General features: G+C 41.7%; 1 protein-coding gene across 1 annotated transcript in view; it reads left to right on the top strand.

Annotated features, from left to right (window-relative positions):
* The window catches only part of NANOGNB (NANOG neighbor homeobox), a 52,843-nt gene that overhangs the window by 5,197 nt on the left and 31,823 nt on the right, over positions 1–15,823 (top strand). The gene's annotated exons all lie outside the window — the stretch shown is intronic.

The following is a 15,823-nucleotide window of genomic DNA, read 5'->3' as shown; positions in this document are numbered from 1 at the left end:
ACCCAAAGAAACAGACCTGAGCATTTTTATGCTAGGCTTGCTGCAGAGTAGAGAGTTGTGGAGGATATCACAGGTTAAGGAGTATGACATGGTTGTAGTGAACTGGGGGGAACTTGACGAGGCCTGTTTGCTCAGATTGTTCTTGGCATCACTTTGTCTTCCGAGATAAAGATGTTCCTTTCCTCAGGGTAAAGGGAGGGTGCCTCTCACAGAACAACTCTATGGCCTGTTTCAGGAATGAAGGGGAGGGAAGGAGGGCAGAGACACCTTCCTTGCTTCATTTTCTCAAACTCCTTCAGCTTAAAATATTCAGTATGTCAAGGTGCCATGTTTTGGAGTAGTGTGTCCTGAACCCCATCAAGAGCATAATGTGAAGGAGCCCTTGCATCTAGACTCTGCCTCAAATACAATCCAAGACTTGGTAGTATGAGAGAATGCCCTCTTTTAAGAGATCTCAGAATAGAGATAACTCCACGCCCTGATTTATAAATAAGTTCTCTGCTAAGGCAGACCATTAACTAGAACAGGGCCTACTCAGTGTCTGTCCCTTGAAAGGGCCAGGTTAGGGCCAAATTTCCCTGGAAGATGACAATGGATATTTTAAATGAAACAAAACAATGCTAATGATACTGCTCCAGACTGCCTGGTCCTGCTCCTCAAAGCATGGCTGGGAAAAAAGAAACATTAATTTGTTGGAAACTTTGTGATCTAACTCCTAGGATGCCTGGGATTTTTAAGTGTCCCTAACTTTTTTTTTTTTCTAGTTTTTATCAGGTTTTCGTGGACAGTTGGAGGGGCAATTTTTGGCTTGAATATATAATTAGAAGAAAATAGCTGCCTATATAGAAAAAAAAAGAAAGACATTGGTCACAAGTAGAGTGGAGATGGTGACAATTCACCACTTTTCCACCCTGAAAATCCAGAATTTCTATTGGCTTTTACAGGATTGTAGGTAGACAAATCTCAGCTTAATTAACAAACAGTAAAATATGTGAAATTAGTTCGTTCCTTAATCTTATAGTGCGGCATACATGGCTGACATTGCAAGATTGCAAGGATACAGACAGGTCTGGCAAAGGAAACAGTGCCTGGATATGTTATCTAGTTGTGTTCCCAAAGACCTGGACCTCAGAGTTTGGGATTTTAAGGAACTGCTCTTAAAATCAGTGGCTTAAGATTGTTTAAAGAATTATTCGCCTGAGATTTAACACGTTCTTTACATAATAGACTGGTCAGCCATGGAGAGAGGTTCCTTTCCATATCAAAAGTAATTTGAAAAATATCACTGGAAATGCATTTAGAATTTCATGACACTGCTTGTACCTCCCAAGCCTGAAAGGGCCTGACTCAAGGAGAGGATAGCCAGATTAAAGAAAAAAGGCAAAATCTGACATTACTGGTAGAATGCTGCCAAGTGTGCCCTCCAGGCATGGCAGAGATCCTGCTCCAGTATTTTTTCCCCAAGGTATTGTCTGTTGTTTTTTGAGATTATCTCCCTGATAGGTGTCTTTTCCATAAATTTTCTTTATGAGAGCTTGTCTTGCCAATGGGTTTCTGCCCTGGGCAAGTTCACTATGGATTCATTGAGACCAAGGAATAACAATGGAATGTTCTTGGGGTGAAAGGGTTTATACCCAACTCTATTCCCACGGTGACAGCTCAATCAAGTCTGCGTGCAGCAAGCCGGTCTCGGCCTCTGGGCCTCTCTACCCATGCAGCCGTCTAAGTCTCTGTCCTCGGTGCTGCCACCACTCTAGCCTCTGCTCTCCTGCAGCCCTGCAGTCATGCTATCATGTCGCCCAGAGCACTGGGCGGAGCTCTTTATATAGAGTCAGTAACAACGTATTGCCCACACAGGTGTGTAGCAAGCTAGCCCACCAGGGCCAGGTGAGAATCCCAGCCACAGGAACCTTCACTTTATCCACACTCCACCCCTCCAGGTTCTCACCTCTCAATCTATGTGCCCTCAGTCCTCTGCAATGATCCCTATGCAATGAAGCTGAGACATTGTACCTGAATTCCATAATATACAAATAACAAATTACTATGAAAAATTTTAATAACCCTCAAGCCTAAGGAGATCCATTGCCATCCTGTCTGTATTCAGACCAGTTCTACTCAAATGCAAACTGGGACATTGTAACCAAATTCCATAATAACAACAGAGGCTATGACAATGTACAAATAACAAAAATTACCACAAATTATAATAACCCTCAAGCCTGAGGAGATCCATTGCCAGCAAGTGGTCATCCTGGCTGTGTTCTACTCAAATGAGTTGACCAAAAGGACCATGGGTGGGCCTCACAATAACTACCTTCTCCAACCTCTCCAGTAGAAAGTCTTGCAGACACACAGGCTGATCTTGTTGCTTTGTCTCTGGCTTCTGCTTAGTCCTCAGCGGCCAGAACCGCTGCTCCCTTTTCAATTGTTGCCACAGCTCCAGTAAGAGTCTATTTGACTTGCCATCCAACTTCTCTCTGTCTGCTTCTGCCTTTATCAAACCAACCCACATCTGGGTCCTGGTGACCTTCACGGGGCCCTTTAAATTCTTCCTTTCAGTAGCAGACCGTATTTCCTTTTGTGCCTCCATTGTGTGAGCCTAAGGATAGGAGCGGAGCATGCAGTGCTTCATAATCTGAGGAGGTGGCTGCACCTCTCCTGGAGGAACCCACAGTTGCTGAGTCTTTATTTCTTTCGGGCTCTCCACCAGCTTTCAACAGGGTGGGGTTTCAGCCGAGGAGGGCTGATGCCCAGGCACCGGCAGGGCCTCCATCCCCACCTGTTCATTAGACCTTGGCTCCTCCATTTCTGGGCCGAGGGCTCCATGACATCCTTCACCTGCCCTAAGGCACCGGCAGCCTGCGCTCTCGGGCTGCTGCCCCTTCTCCTGCTGCTGCCCCATGGCCCACCACGACATCCTTTACCATTTCCACGGCACCTCATAGTGACACCATTTCAGTCACCAACAAATTTTTTACCTCCTCAATGGCACCTCGCAGCTCATGTTCTCGTGCTGCCTCTTCTCATGCTTCCTGCAGGAGGGCGTCTTTCTCCCTAACAGCTTTTCTCAATATTGTGAGAAAAAATCTCCCCACCATTCCCCCAGCCTCACGGGCAGTCTGTTGGCTGGGAATAAGGAGTTCCCTACTTTGCTGAGCGCCAACTTCACTGCCTCAGGTGTTGCCCCCACCCCTTCCCAGTCTCGGGGTGGGGCCCAGTCCTATAGGAAGTAAGTCATATCGGACCACATGTCCACTGGGGGACACTTGGATGTCTCCCCAACCTCAGGGGCAGCTGCTGAAACACTCCTCCCATGAGGGTAGCCTGTTCTTTTCCTTGGTCAACAATGAATCTTGCCACTGTCACTAATTGTCTTTCCCATTGGTTTCAGCCCTGGGCAAGTTCCCAATGGAGTCAAGGAGACCAAGGAATGCCAGTGGAACATTCTTGGGGTGAAAGCATTTATACCCAACTTTCCTCCCACGGGGGCAAGTCAATCACTAGAATCCCGTCCACTCAGAACGAGTCTGCATCAGCAAGCTGGTCTCCACCTCTGGGCCCTCTGCCCCTGCAGGAGTCTCAGTCTCTGTCCTGGGTGCTGCCACCACTCCTGTCTAGTCTCTTGCAGCCATACCACCATGTGACCCAAAGCACTGGGTGGAGCTCTTTATATAGAGTCAATAGAAATGCATTGCTCACACATGCAGTGTGTTAGCTGACCATGCCCAGGTGAGAAACCTGGCCATAGGAACCTTCATTTTATCCACAGAGCTATACCTCTTAACACCTAGGACTCCCTCCTCAGCACCACTCTTCTGGTAGTCAGTGTCCCTTTCAATTGCTCGGGTGGATGACCTGGGATGCCATAGGCAGCAACCTATCATGACAAACCAGATACAGCCATGTCGGATGGCTATACATGTGGCTTATGTACCTCTGATCAGCTTGACAGTGAAGCCTCTACAAGCAAGACCCTGCGTCCATAGTAGTCACCATGCACAGCTCCTGATTGCCTCTCACCTTCAAAGAGTCTCAGGCTCAAGCCAGTTGTCAGTCCTTGTAGTCCCAAGCACAAAAGTTAGGGATACCCCTGTATGAGGGATACTGAGAAACTCTTCACTTGATGGAGACTGGCAAAGGGGCAACCCTTTCTTCCACCAGAGTGTGAGGCTGGTGTGTGCAACAGGGAAGGAAAGCACAGACCATCCTCAACTCTCTTTAAAGAAATTCAGTTACCTTTATTAATTGTTTTCCTTGTCTCACAGACACTTCAAATGGGTGATAAGCCAATAAGAGCAAAACCTCTATCATAATCTCTTAGCATGCCTTACATAGAGCGTCTAGCCCCTCTTGTTCATATCTCTGATAAAACCCCAAAACAAAGAGTCAAATCTGCAAACCAATTAACAATGTATTTAGGGTTATACCTTTAATAAACTGGCCACCTGAAAATGTTCTCACAAAATCTGCCACACATTCCACAAGTTTGAATTCCCTCTGATTTCATAAGTGCAGATGAGTAGATAGAATTAGCACTAAACATAAAAAATGCATACAAAGTACAAATCTGACACTAATTCCAATGTGTGGGTTTTTTTCCCACACCAAGGAATTCTGACACCAGCATTTCCTACAATTCAACTCAATTCTGACACTGTCTGCCCTGAGATAACTTCAGATTCCACAGGTTAAGGCTCAGTCCCACAGGATTGTCCCCTATCTGAGGTGCCACTTGTAAGTCCAGGTTGTTACCTGTGCTTCTGGCTGATTGGTTGTAGGGAAAATGGAAGTTCCATGGCCAGGATCATTACCTGATCCTCATCTACCCTCCCACTGTGTGCGTGCAATGATGTAATACTTAGCCTACTGTGCAGACATGTGCTTGCATACCCATTGGCAATAAGCCATGATTGCCTGTGTTGCTATAAAAAGAGCTCCACCTGGTGCTAAGAGCCGAGGAGAGCAGAGGCTGGAGGCAAGAGCAGAGCCTGGAGTGGAGGCAGTGCCTTAGGCAGAGGCTGGAGCAGAGGCAGAGACAGACTGACTTGCTGATGGCAGACTGCTCCAGAGGCGGATGGGATTCTAGCACTTGACCTACCACCTTGAGAATAAAGCTTGGTATAAGCCCATTTTTACCCAAAATGTTCTGTTGTCATTTTTCAGTCTCATCAAATCCAGAGTGAACTTACCCAGAGATGAAACTTCCTTTGGCCCTGAGCCAGTACAAATCAGAGGTTCCTGTGACTCCTTCCTTGGATTTGATTAATTTGCTAGAGTGGCTCACAGCACTCAGGAAACCAATTTACTTACTAGATTACTGGTTGATTACTAAAGATGTTAAAGGATACAAACAGACAGCCAGACTAAGAGAGGCATAGGAAAAGTCCTGAGCACAGAAGCTTCTATCTGCACGAAGTTTGAGGCCCCGCACAGCTGCACGTGGATACGTTCTGGTTCTCCAATCTGGGAGCTCTCCAAACCCCATCCTTTTGGGTTATGGAGGCTTCATCACACAGGCTTGATTAAATAATTGGCATTGCTGACTGAACTCGGTCTCCAGCCCCGCTTACCTCCCTGGAGGTTGGTCAGGAGTGGGACTGAAATTTCCAAAACTCTAACCACATGTTCGGCTCCCCCACAAGGAGCCCATCCTCAGCTTAGCTAGGGGCATTCCACGTCACCATCACCACAACAAAAGTCTCCTTTAACACTGTCATCACTTAGGAAATTCTAAGGGTTTCAGGGGCTCTGGGCCAGGGACAGAATAAAGACTAAATACAGCTGACCCTTGAACACCAGTCTGCTTACATGCATGGATTTTTTAATACATATATATATTGGAAAACTTTTTGGAGATTTTTAATAATTTGAAAAGACATTTACTTTTCTCTAGCTTACTTTATTGTAAAACCATACAGTATATAATACATATAACTAAAAAACATATGTTAATCAACTGCTTATGTTATCAGTAAGGCTTCTGGTCAACAGTAGGCTATCAGTAGTTAAGTTTCTGGGGAATCAGAAGTTATACATGGATTTTCAACTGCATGGGGAGTTGGGGGTGGTCAGCATGCCTAACCCCCCACATTGTTCAAGGGTCAACTGCATATATTTCTTATCATAAATTATAAATCACAACATTACACTTAGTTCTCTGTGAGACCAAAGCATCATGTAGCAAAGACATCTGGTTCCTCTCAGCAGGAGCCAGTGAAAGCCATGTTCACCATGCTGTTGGCGAGAAAAAAGGCCCTCCGAGGACCTCCTCAGATATCCTCCCAGCTCACTAACACTTGGTGTTAGCTCCTAATTTGTGTCACTTCTATACCTGTAGGAGTGATAGGAATACAACTGGAAATCCAATGGCCTGTTCTTCCAGCAATCTTGCCATGGGAGTAGAGAGCTTCTTCTAAAGCATTTTTCTGCAGAAATATGTCACTTTCCTCCTAGTTTCCAAATAGTGACATAGGTGAAAAAGATGCAAATGAATATAAAATATTGTATCTTCTGTGGTGTACATGACTCCATCACGGGTACTTTTTGCTCAACTGAGTGAGGCATAACTTCAAGGATCCACCTGAAATGGCTGTACTCTTGTCTGACTTGAAAACTCATGCTTATTACCAAATTAAAGTTTCTGCTAGAAATTTTCAGATGCATTTTGGGAAGATTAGCACTGCCTGACATATTGGTGCCAATGTAGATAAAATTGATCAATGTGTAATAATTTTGGTTGGCATTACCTTATTATAGTTTCAAAAATTCTCTAATTATCCCTGCTTTTCTTCTATTTTTCATATCACTGCTGTTTTTTGTCTTACTTTTTCTTTTCTTATTGAGGTACATATAATAAAATGCATAAATCTTAGTGTAGAGCCTGATGAATTTGACATGTATGTGCTGCCTACAAGGGGCTCACTTCAGACCTAAAGGTACACACAGACTGAAACTGAAGGGATGGAAACAGATATTCCATGCAAGTAGAAATTTTTTAAAAAGCAGGAGTAGCAGTACTTATGTCAGACAAAATAGACTTTAAAAAAAGGCTAACAAGAGACAAAGGGCATTATATAATGATTTAGGGTTCAATCTAGCTAGAAGATGTAACACTTGTAAATATCTCTATCCACCCAACAGAGGAGCAACTAAATAAATAAAGCAAACAATAACAGACATAAAGGGATAAATTGACAGTCATACAATAATATTAAGGGACTTTAACACCCCACTTACATCCATGGATAGATTATCCAGAAAGAAAATCAATAAGGAAACAGTGACACATTAGACTAGATGGACTTAACAGATATATATCACTCTTATTAGAAGTCTCATTGTTGCTGAAATATGGCTTTAAAACTCATCAGTTTTCAGTCAACTATTCTCTGACAAAGCTCAAAGGTACCATCAGCTGACCTCTTCACCTTCCACCTGCTGCTTTCTCCACTGTATATTGTATAACCTCCATCATGAAATTGATTCAGGACCTAAAAACTACTTACCATTTATTAGCAGTAGACTCATAGACACCAAGAAGGGACCAGTGGTTACCAAGGGGGAGGGGGAGGGGGAGGGATGGGTGGGAGAGGAGGGTGAAGGGGATAAAGGGGCACAATAATTCACAATCACAATATAAGTTGGTCACAGGGACGGTAGTACAGCATGGAGAATATAGTCAATGATTCTGTAACATCTTACTACGTTGATAGATAGTAACTGCACTAGAGGGGGTGAAGATTTAATAATATCAGTAACTGTTGAACTGCTGTGTTGTATATGTGAAACGAATATAAGATTGTATATCAATGATACTTTAATAAAAAAATTTAAACTACCATTTAAATGACAAACCAAAATTAATTTAACACACACTGTCTCAGACAATGCAGTATGATTTTTCTGGGTCTTGTTTCTTTATCCATTCTGCCACTCTGTGTTTTTGATTGGTGTATTCAGTCCATTTACATTTAAGCTGATTACTGATAGATATGTACCTATCTATCAATATAGGTGCCTATATGTACCTGTCTTGCCATTTTATTAGTTGTTTCTCTCTTAAACTCTTTTCTTGTTATTGATAGTTTTCTTCAGTGTTGTAATTAGATTTCTCTTTTTTTAATTAATTTATTTTTGTGTGTATTTATTGTAGGTTTTATTTTTGTGCTTACCAAAGTTTCAAAGATAACTTCCTTACTGTATAACAGTCTATCTTAAATTGCTGATTACTCTATTTCAAACAGTCTAAAGGTATTCTTTACCTTCTTCTTCCTCCTCCACATTTTTCATAATAGATGTCATTATCTGTACTTTTTCTGTATCTCTTGACTGATTTTGTGTATAGTTGATTTTGATTCTTTTGTTTTAATTTCATACTTGCTTGGTAATTAATTGGCTTACTACCTTTACTGTAGGTTTATTTCCACTGGTGAAAGCTATTTAGACAGGGTCATTTCCATCTACAGCAGTCCCTTTAACATATCCTGTAGGGCTGGCTTAGTGGTGGCGAATTACTTTAACTTTCGTTTATCTGGAAATTGTTATTACCTGCTTCAAATTTAATAATCACCGGGTAGAGGATTCTTGGTTGGAAGTCCTTCTGTTTCTGTACATTAAATATGTCATGCCACTCCCTTCTTGTCTGATGAGTTTCTGTTGAGAAGTCTGCGGATAGCCTGATGAGATTTCTTTATAAGTGATTTTTTCTCTCTCTTTGGGTGCTTTCAACACACTCTCCTTATCCTTGATCTTTGCCATTTTAATTATTATATGGCTTGCTATTATCTTCCTTTTGTTAAGGGAACTCTGCACTTCCATGACCTAAGTGTCTATTTCCTTCCCTAGATTGGGGAAGTTTTCAACAAGTACTACTTCCTTAAAGAGACTTTCTATCCCTTTGTCTTTCTCTTCTTGTTCTGGTACCCCTATTACACAAATATTGTTTTGTTTGGAGTGGTCATATAGCTATCTTATCATTCTTTCATTCCTAGAGATCCTTTTTTCTCTTGGTTCCTCAGGTTCTTTGTTTTCCTGTTCTCTAATTCCCCTGTCTTTCACTATCTCCTCTACCTGCACCAATCTATTCTTAAATTCCTCCATTGTATATTTCATTTCAGATACTATAGTCTTCAGCTCTGAGTGGCTCTTTTTCTGATTCTATCTCTTTGTTGAAGTCCTCCCTGAGATCTTGAATACTTTTCTGCAAATTTGTGCACATGTTAATGATTTTTATTTTGAAATCTTTACAAGAAGATTGGTTTCATTTAGCCTTCTTTCTAGGGTTCTGTCTTGTAGTTTTGTTTGGATCATATGCCTCTGCCTACTCATTTTGTCAGGGTTTGTGTGTTTCTTCCTTTGTATAAGATGTCTCTACTATACTTTCTGGCCTATAAAGTAATAGTGTTAGAAAGAAGACATCCTATCATGCCCAGAAGCTCAAGATTCTTTACTCTCTAGTGCCTGGGTTCTATTTTGTGGGGGCCCCAGCAATTGGCATATCATGGGCAGGGCCACCTTTCTGTCTGCCTTCTGTAGTGGTCTGAGTCTGGGTGGGCAGTTTGCTTCAGCCACTGCCTTTGTGATCAGCTCAGGAGTCACTGTTGAGCTCACAATGGGCAGGGTCACCCTCTGCCTGGCCTGCAACAATGGGGGGAGGCTGCAGGAATAATGGGGTAGTCAGACTGATGTGCAGCTTTGCCCTGGCTGGACATTCTGCACTGGATTTGGACACCCACAGGGAGGAAGGAGCTCCTGAGGCTGGCTTCTGCAGGCACCTCTCCGGCTGGGCTGAAACAGAGCCAAGGTAGCTAGGAGTCTCCTTCTGCCTGCCAGACAGCAAAGTCTGATATTGCTGCTGGGTCAAGTGGGTTGGCTCCTGGCAGTGTGCACAAGGAGGAGCCTCAGGGCTGCATTGACAGCAAGGGGGATGGAGCTACTGGGGCTCCTGAGAGTTTCCAATCTATTGGGTCAAGGAAGGACTGGAGAGATATCCTCTACCTGCCCTTTCTCCTGAGGAAAGAATTCTATCCAACCCTTGCCCCTCTGGTACCCCTCCTACTACTGGCAAGTCTTTCAAACTGCCATCTCTGCTTTGGGTCTCAGGACTGGCAGAGTGTGCCTGCCTTCCACACTGGCTGGAGTCTCAGCCTCCCAGAGTGTTCTGTCTGCCCCTGGTGTCCAGTCCTGCTCATCACCAGAACCCAATGTGAGGTGAGCTTGTATTTCCCAAGCAGATCTCCAGGGCCAGGTATGCAGCACTCCTGGGTTCCTATACCCTCTCCACTCCATTCTACTTTCTCCTACCAATAGGCTGGGGTAGGGGGATGGCTTGGGTTCCACTTGATTTCAGCTTTGTCACTTTACCCTTTTCTATGTGATCTTCCTTTCTTTCTCAGGTGTAGGTGGTCTGTTCTGCAGTCTTCAGGTCATTTTCAGGTTTAGTTGTATTAAATGTATTTTCTTCTTTTATGTGTTTTTGGGAGGAGACTTTCACCTTACCTTCCTATTCTGCCATTTTTTTCCAGAAGTCCCCGTACTTTATTTGTTTATTTTTGTAGTACATTTTGAAGTAATTTTTGGAAATATTTTATTTAAAATAGTATTTATTTTATTTTTTGAGAGAGATTCGTTTGCATTTTATTTGCTTTTGTTTATTGAAATATCATTGATATACAATCCTATATTGGTTTCAAGTATACAACACAATAGTCCAACAGTTACCTATATTACTAAATCCTCACCCTTGCAGTACAGTCACTATCAGTCAACATATGAAGATGTTACAGAATCACTGGCTGTTCTACCATCCCTGTGACCAACTTACATTATCATTAAGAATTTTTGTGCCTTTATCCCCCTCACCCTCCCACTGGCCCACTCCAACCCCCCCCACATGGTAACCACCAGACACTTCTCAATGTCTATGCTAATAGTTCGTTTAATTTTGCTTTGTTTTTAAATTCCACAAATAAGTGAAATCATACAGTATTTGTCTTTCTCCACCTGGCTTATTTCACTTAGCATAAAACCCTCTAGGTCCATCCATGTTGTTGCAAATGGCAGGATTTCATTTTTTTTATGGATGAATAATATCCCATTGTGTGTATATACCACATCTTCTTTATCCATTTATCTACTAATGGATACTTAGGTTGCTTCCATATCTTGGCTATTGCAAAAAGTGAGGTGATAAACATAGGGGTGCATGTATCTTTTTGAATTAGGGGTTTTGTTTTCTCTGGGTAAATTGCTCAAAGTGGAATTACTGGATTGGATGGTATTTCTATTTTTAGTTTTTGAAGAACCTCCATAATGCTTTCCACAGTGGCTGCACCAATTTACATTCCCATCAACAGTGTAGGAGGGTTCCCATTATTTTCTATTTTTTAAGCAAAACCAGAATAAGGAAAATCAAGATGAAATTCCACAAGTTTGATTTTTTTTTCAAATTAGAGACATTCTGGGGAATGGAACATTCACTCATTTACTTATAAGAGCTTTTGAATGTGTTTCTACAACAATAATTTTTTTATCTCTTTCAGGACTTTCCTTGGGTAAAGCTGTCTAGTGCCAAGAGTCTTTTTAGCTCTAACAATTAAGCAGAACAACTAGGAGAGAAGACCCAATGCAAGACAATTATGGACCTATGGATAGAAGCTGGTGAAAACTTCACAAATCAAAACGTTGTAGTACATACAAACTCAGTAGAAACCAAATAATAATAAAATTCCTTTGGAATAGATTAAGTATGGCAACATGAGAGGAGAGACAGAGGCTTCCTCCTAAAACTGGATACAATTAGAAAATTTAATTGGCACAACTAATCCTGAGAGAGTAACAGGAAAGAGGACGGCATCAGACTGCACACACCTGGAGAAAAGAGCAGACCTCAGCAAACGGGGTAACGTACCAGAGCTGTGGCTCCATGGGACCCAAGTCCCTCCCCCACCCCAGCTCATGGGTGGGAGGAAGAGAAACAGAACAGGGAGGGAATGGAAGGCCTGGGACTGCTGAATACCTAGCTCTGGAGATCTGCTCTGGGAGCACAAACCTACATTTCATGGTGCTTTCACGAGACTCACATGACTACCAGCTTGGAAAGTTAATACAGGCAGAGTTCCTGGGGAGAATGGGATTCTGGCTACTTGTGGAAAGCAGGGATCCATATCCAGCTGCTCTGGGACAAAAACATACCTGTGTGACCGGCCCACTGGCTCAGGCAGCAGAGACAGGCACAGCAGCCAGGAGGCAGGGAACAGCTCTTTCCTCCCCCCAGGTACCAGTACCGCTCCCCTGCGACCCCTGACATTGCTTCAGGGGCTGAGCAGTTCTAGAATAGAGCTTCCGGACAGTAGAGGGTGACATATACAAACATGAAATGCCAAAGGAACCTTTTCCAGAGTAAAATTATTAATACAACTCCCGAAAAAGATTTAAATGATATGGACCTCGTGACTCCTCCTGAAAGGGAGTTCAAAATAAAAATCAACATTCTAATGAAGGTACGGAAAGACATCCAAGAACTCAGGAATGAATTCAGGTCGGAGATCCAATCATTGAAGAGCATGATGGAGGGTATTAAAAGCAGGTTGGATACAGTGGAGGAGACATTAAATGAAATAGAAACTAGAGAAGAGGAATACAAAGAAGCTGAGGCACAGAGAGAAAAAAGGATCTCTAAAAATGAAAGAATATTGAGAGAACTGTGTGACCAATCCAAGCGGAACAGTATTCACATTATAGGGATACTAAAGAAGAAGAAAAGAGAGAGAGAGGGATAGAAAGTGTCAGGCCATGGAGATCCACAGATCTCCCAACACAAGGGACCCAAGGAAGACAACACCAAGACACATAGTAATTAAAATGGGAAAGATCAAGGATAAGGACAGACTGTTAAAAGCAGCCAGAGGCAGAAATAAGATCACATACAAAGGAAAGTCCCTCAGGCTAACATCAGACTTCTCAGCAGAAACCTTACAGGCCAGAAGGGAGTGGCATGATATATTTAATGCCATGAAGCAGAAGAGCCTGGAACCAAGATTACTTTATCCGGCAAGATTATCATTTAAATTTGAAGGAGGGATTGAAGAATTTGCAGATAAGCAAAAGCTGAGAGAGTTTACTTCCCACAAACCATCTCTGCTCTCTATGTTGGAGGGACTGCTATAGATGGAAGTGTTCCTAGGGTTGGATAACTGTCACCAGAGGTAGTAATACCATGGTAGGAAGGGTGGAGCAGCTGATTGCAAGGCAAATGCAAAATTAAATTGACTATCCCCAAAGTCAATCAAGGGACAGACAAAAAGTACAGAATTTGATACCTATTATATAAAGAATGAAGGAGGAATAAAAAGGAGGAGAAATAGAAAAGAACCTTTAGATTGTGTTTGTAACAGCATACTAAGTGAGTTAAGTTAGACTCTTAGATAGTAAGGAAAGTAACCTGGAACCTTTGGTAACCATGAGTCTAAAGCCTGAAGTGGCAATAAGTACATACCTATCGATAATCACCCTAAATGTAAATGGACTGAATGCACCAATCAAAAGACATAGAGTTACTGAATGGATAAAAAAACAAGACTCATCTATATGCCACTTACAAGAGACTCACCTCAAACCCAAAGACATGCACAGACTAAAAGTCAAGGGATGGAAAAAGATATTTCGTGCAAACAACAGGGAGAAAAAAGCAGGTGTTGCAGTACTAGTATCAGACAAAATAGACTTCAAAACAAAGAAAGTAACAAGAGATAAAGAAGGACATTACATAATGATAAAGGGCTCAGTCCAAACAAGAGGATATAACCATTATAAATATATATGCACCCAACACAGGAGCACCAGCATATGTGAAAAAAATACTAACAGAAAAAAAGGAGGAAATAGAATGCAATGCATTCATTTTAGGAGACTTCAACACACCATTCACTCCAAAGGACAGATCCACCAGGCAGAAAATAAGTAAGGACACAGAGGCACTGAACAACACACTAGAACAGATGGACCTAATAGACATCTACAGAACTCTACACCCAAAAGCAGCAGGATACACATTCTTCTCAAGTGCACATGGAACATTCTCCAGAATAGACCACATACTAGGCCACAAAAAGAGCCTCAGTAAATTCAAAAAGATTGAAATCCTACCAACCAACTTTTCAGACCACAAAGGTATAAAAGTAGAAATAAATTGTACAAAGAAAGCAAAAAGGCTCACAAACACATGGAGGCTTAACAACACACTTCTAAATAGTCAATGAATCAATGACCAAATTAAAATGGAAATCCAGCAATATATGGAAATAAATGACAACAGAAACACAAAACCCCAACTTCTGTGGGATGCAGCAAAAGCAGTCTTAAGAGGAAAGTATATAGCAATCCAGGCATATTTAAAGAAGGAAGAACAAACCCAAATGAATAGTCTAATGTCACAATTACCAAAACTGGAAAAAGAAGAACAAATGAGGCCTAAAGTCAGCAGAAGGAGGGACATAATAAAGATCAGAGAAGAAATAAAGAAAATTGAGAAGAATAAAACAACAGAAAAAATCAATGAAACCAAGAGCTGGTTCTTTGAGAAAATAAACAAAATAGATAAGCCCCTAGCCAGACATTTTAAGAGAAAAAGAGAATCAACACACATCAACAGAATCAGAAACGAGAAAGAAAACATCATGATGGACCCAACAGAAATACAAAGAATTATTAGAGACTACTATGAAAACCTATATGCTAAGAAGCTAGAAAACCTAGAAGAAATGGACAACTTCCTAGAAAAATACAACCTTCCAAGACTGACCAAGAAAGAAACACAAAATCTAAACAAACCAATTACCAGCAAAGAAATTGAAGTGGTAATCAAAAAACTACCCAAGAAAAAAAACCCAGGCCAGATGGATTTACCTCAGAATTTTATCAGACATACAGAGAAGATATAATACCCATTCTCCTTAAAGTTTTCCAAAAAATAGAAGAGGAGGGAATACTCCCAAGCTCATTCTATGAAGTCAACATCACCCTAATACCAAAACCAGGCAAAGACCCCACCAAAAAAGAAAAGTACAGACCAATGTCCCTGATGAATGTAGATGCAAAAATACTCAATAAAATATTAGCAAACCGAATTCAAAAATACATCAAAAGGATCATACACCACGACCAAGTGGGATTCATCCCAGGGATGCAAGGATGGTACAACATTCGAAAATCCATCAACATCATCCACCACATAAACAAAAAGAAGGACAAAAACCACATGATCATCTCCATAGATGCTGAAAAAGCATTCAACAAAATTCAACATCCATTCATGATAAAAAATCTCAGCAAAATGGGTATAGAGGGCAAGGACCTCAACATAATAAAGACCATATATGATAAACCCACAGCTAACATCATACTGAACAGCGAGAGGCTGAAAGCTTTTCCTCTGAGATTGGGAACAAGACAGGGATGCCCACTCTCCCCACTGTTATTCAACATAGTACTGGAGGTCCTAGCCACAGCAATTAGACAAAACAAAGACATACAAGGAATCCAAATTGGTAAAGAAGAAGTTAAGCTGTCACTATTTGCAGAAGACATGATATTGTACATTAAAAACCCTAAAGACTCCACTCCAAAACTACTAGAACTGATATCGGAATACAGCAAAGTTGCAGGATACAAAATTAACACACAGAAATCTGCAGCTTTCCTATACACTAACAATGAACCAATAGAAAGAGAAATCAGGAAAACAATTCCATTCACAATGGCATCAAAAAGAATAAAATACCTAGGATAAACCTAACCAAAGAAGTGAAAGACCTATACCCTG

This window comes from Manis pentadactyla, chromosome 14 (assembly GCF_030020395.1).
Source record: "Manis pentadactyla isolate mManPen7 chromosome 14, mManPen7.hap1, whole genome shotgun sequence".
Classification (NCBI taxonomy): domain Eukaryota; kingdom Metazoa; phylum Chordata; class Mammalia; order Pholidota; family Manidae; genus Manis; species Manis pentadactyla.
This window is presented reverse-complemented; position numbering and strand designations above follow the sequence as displayed.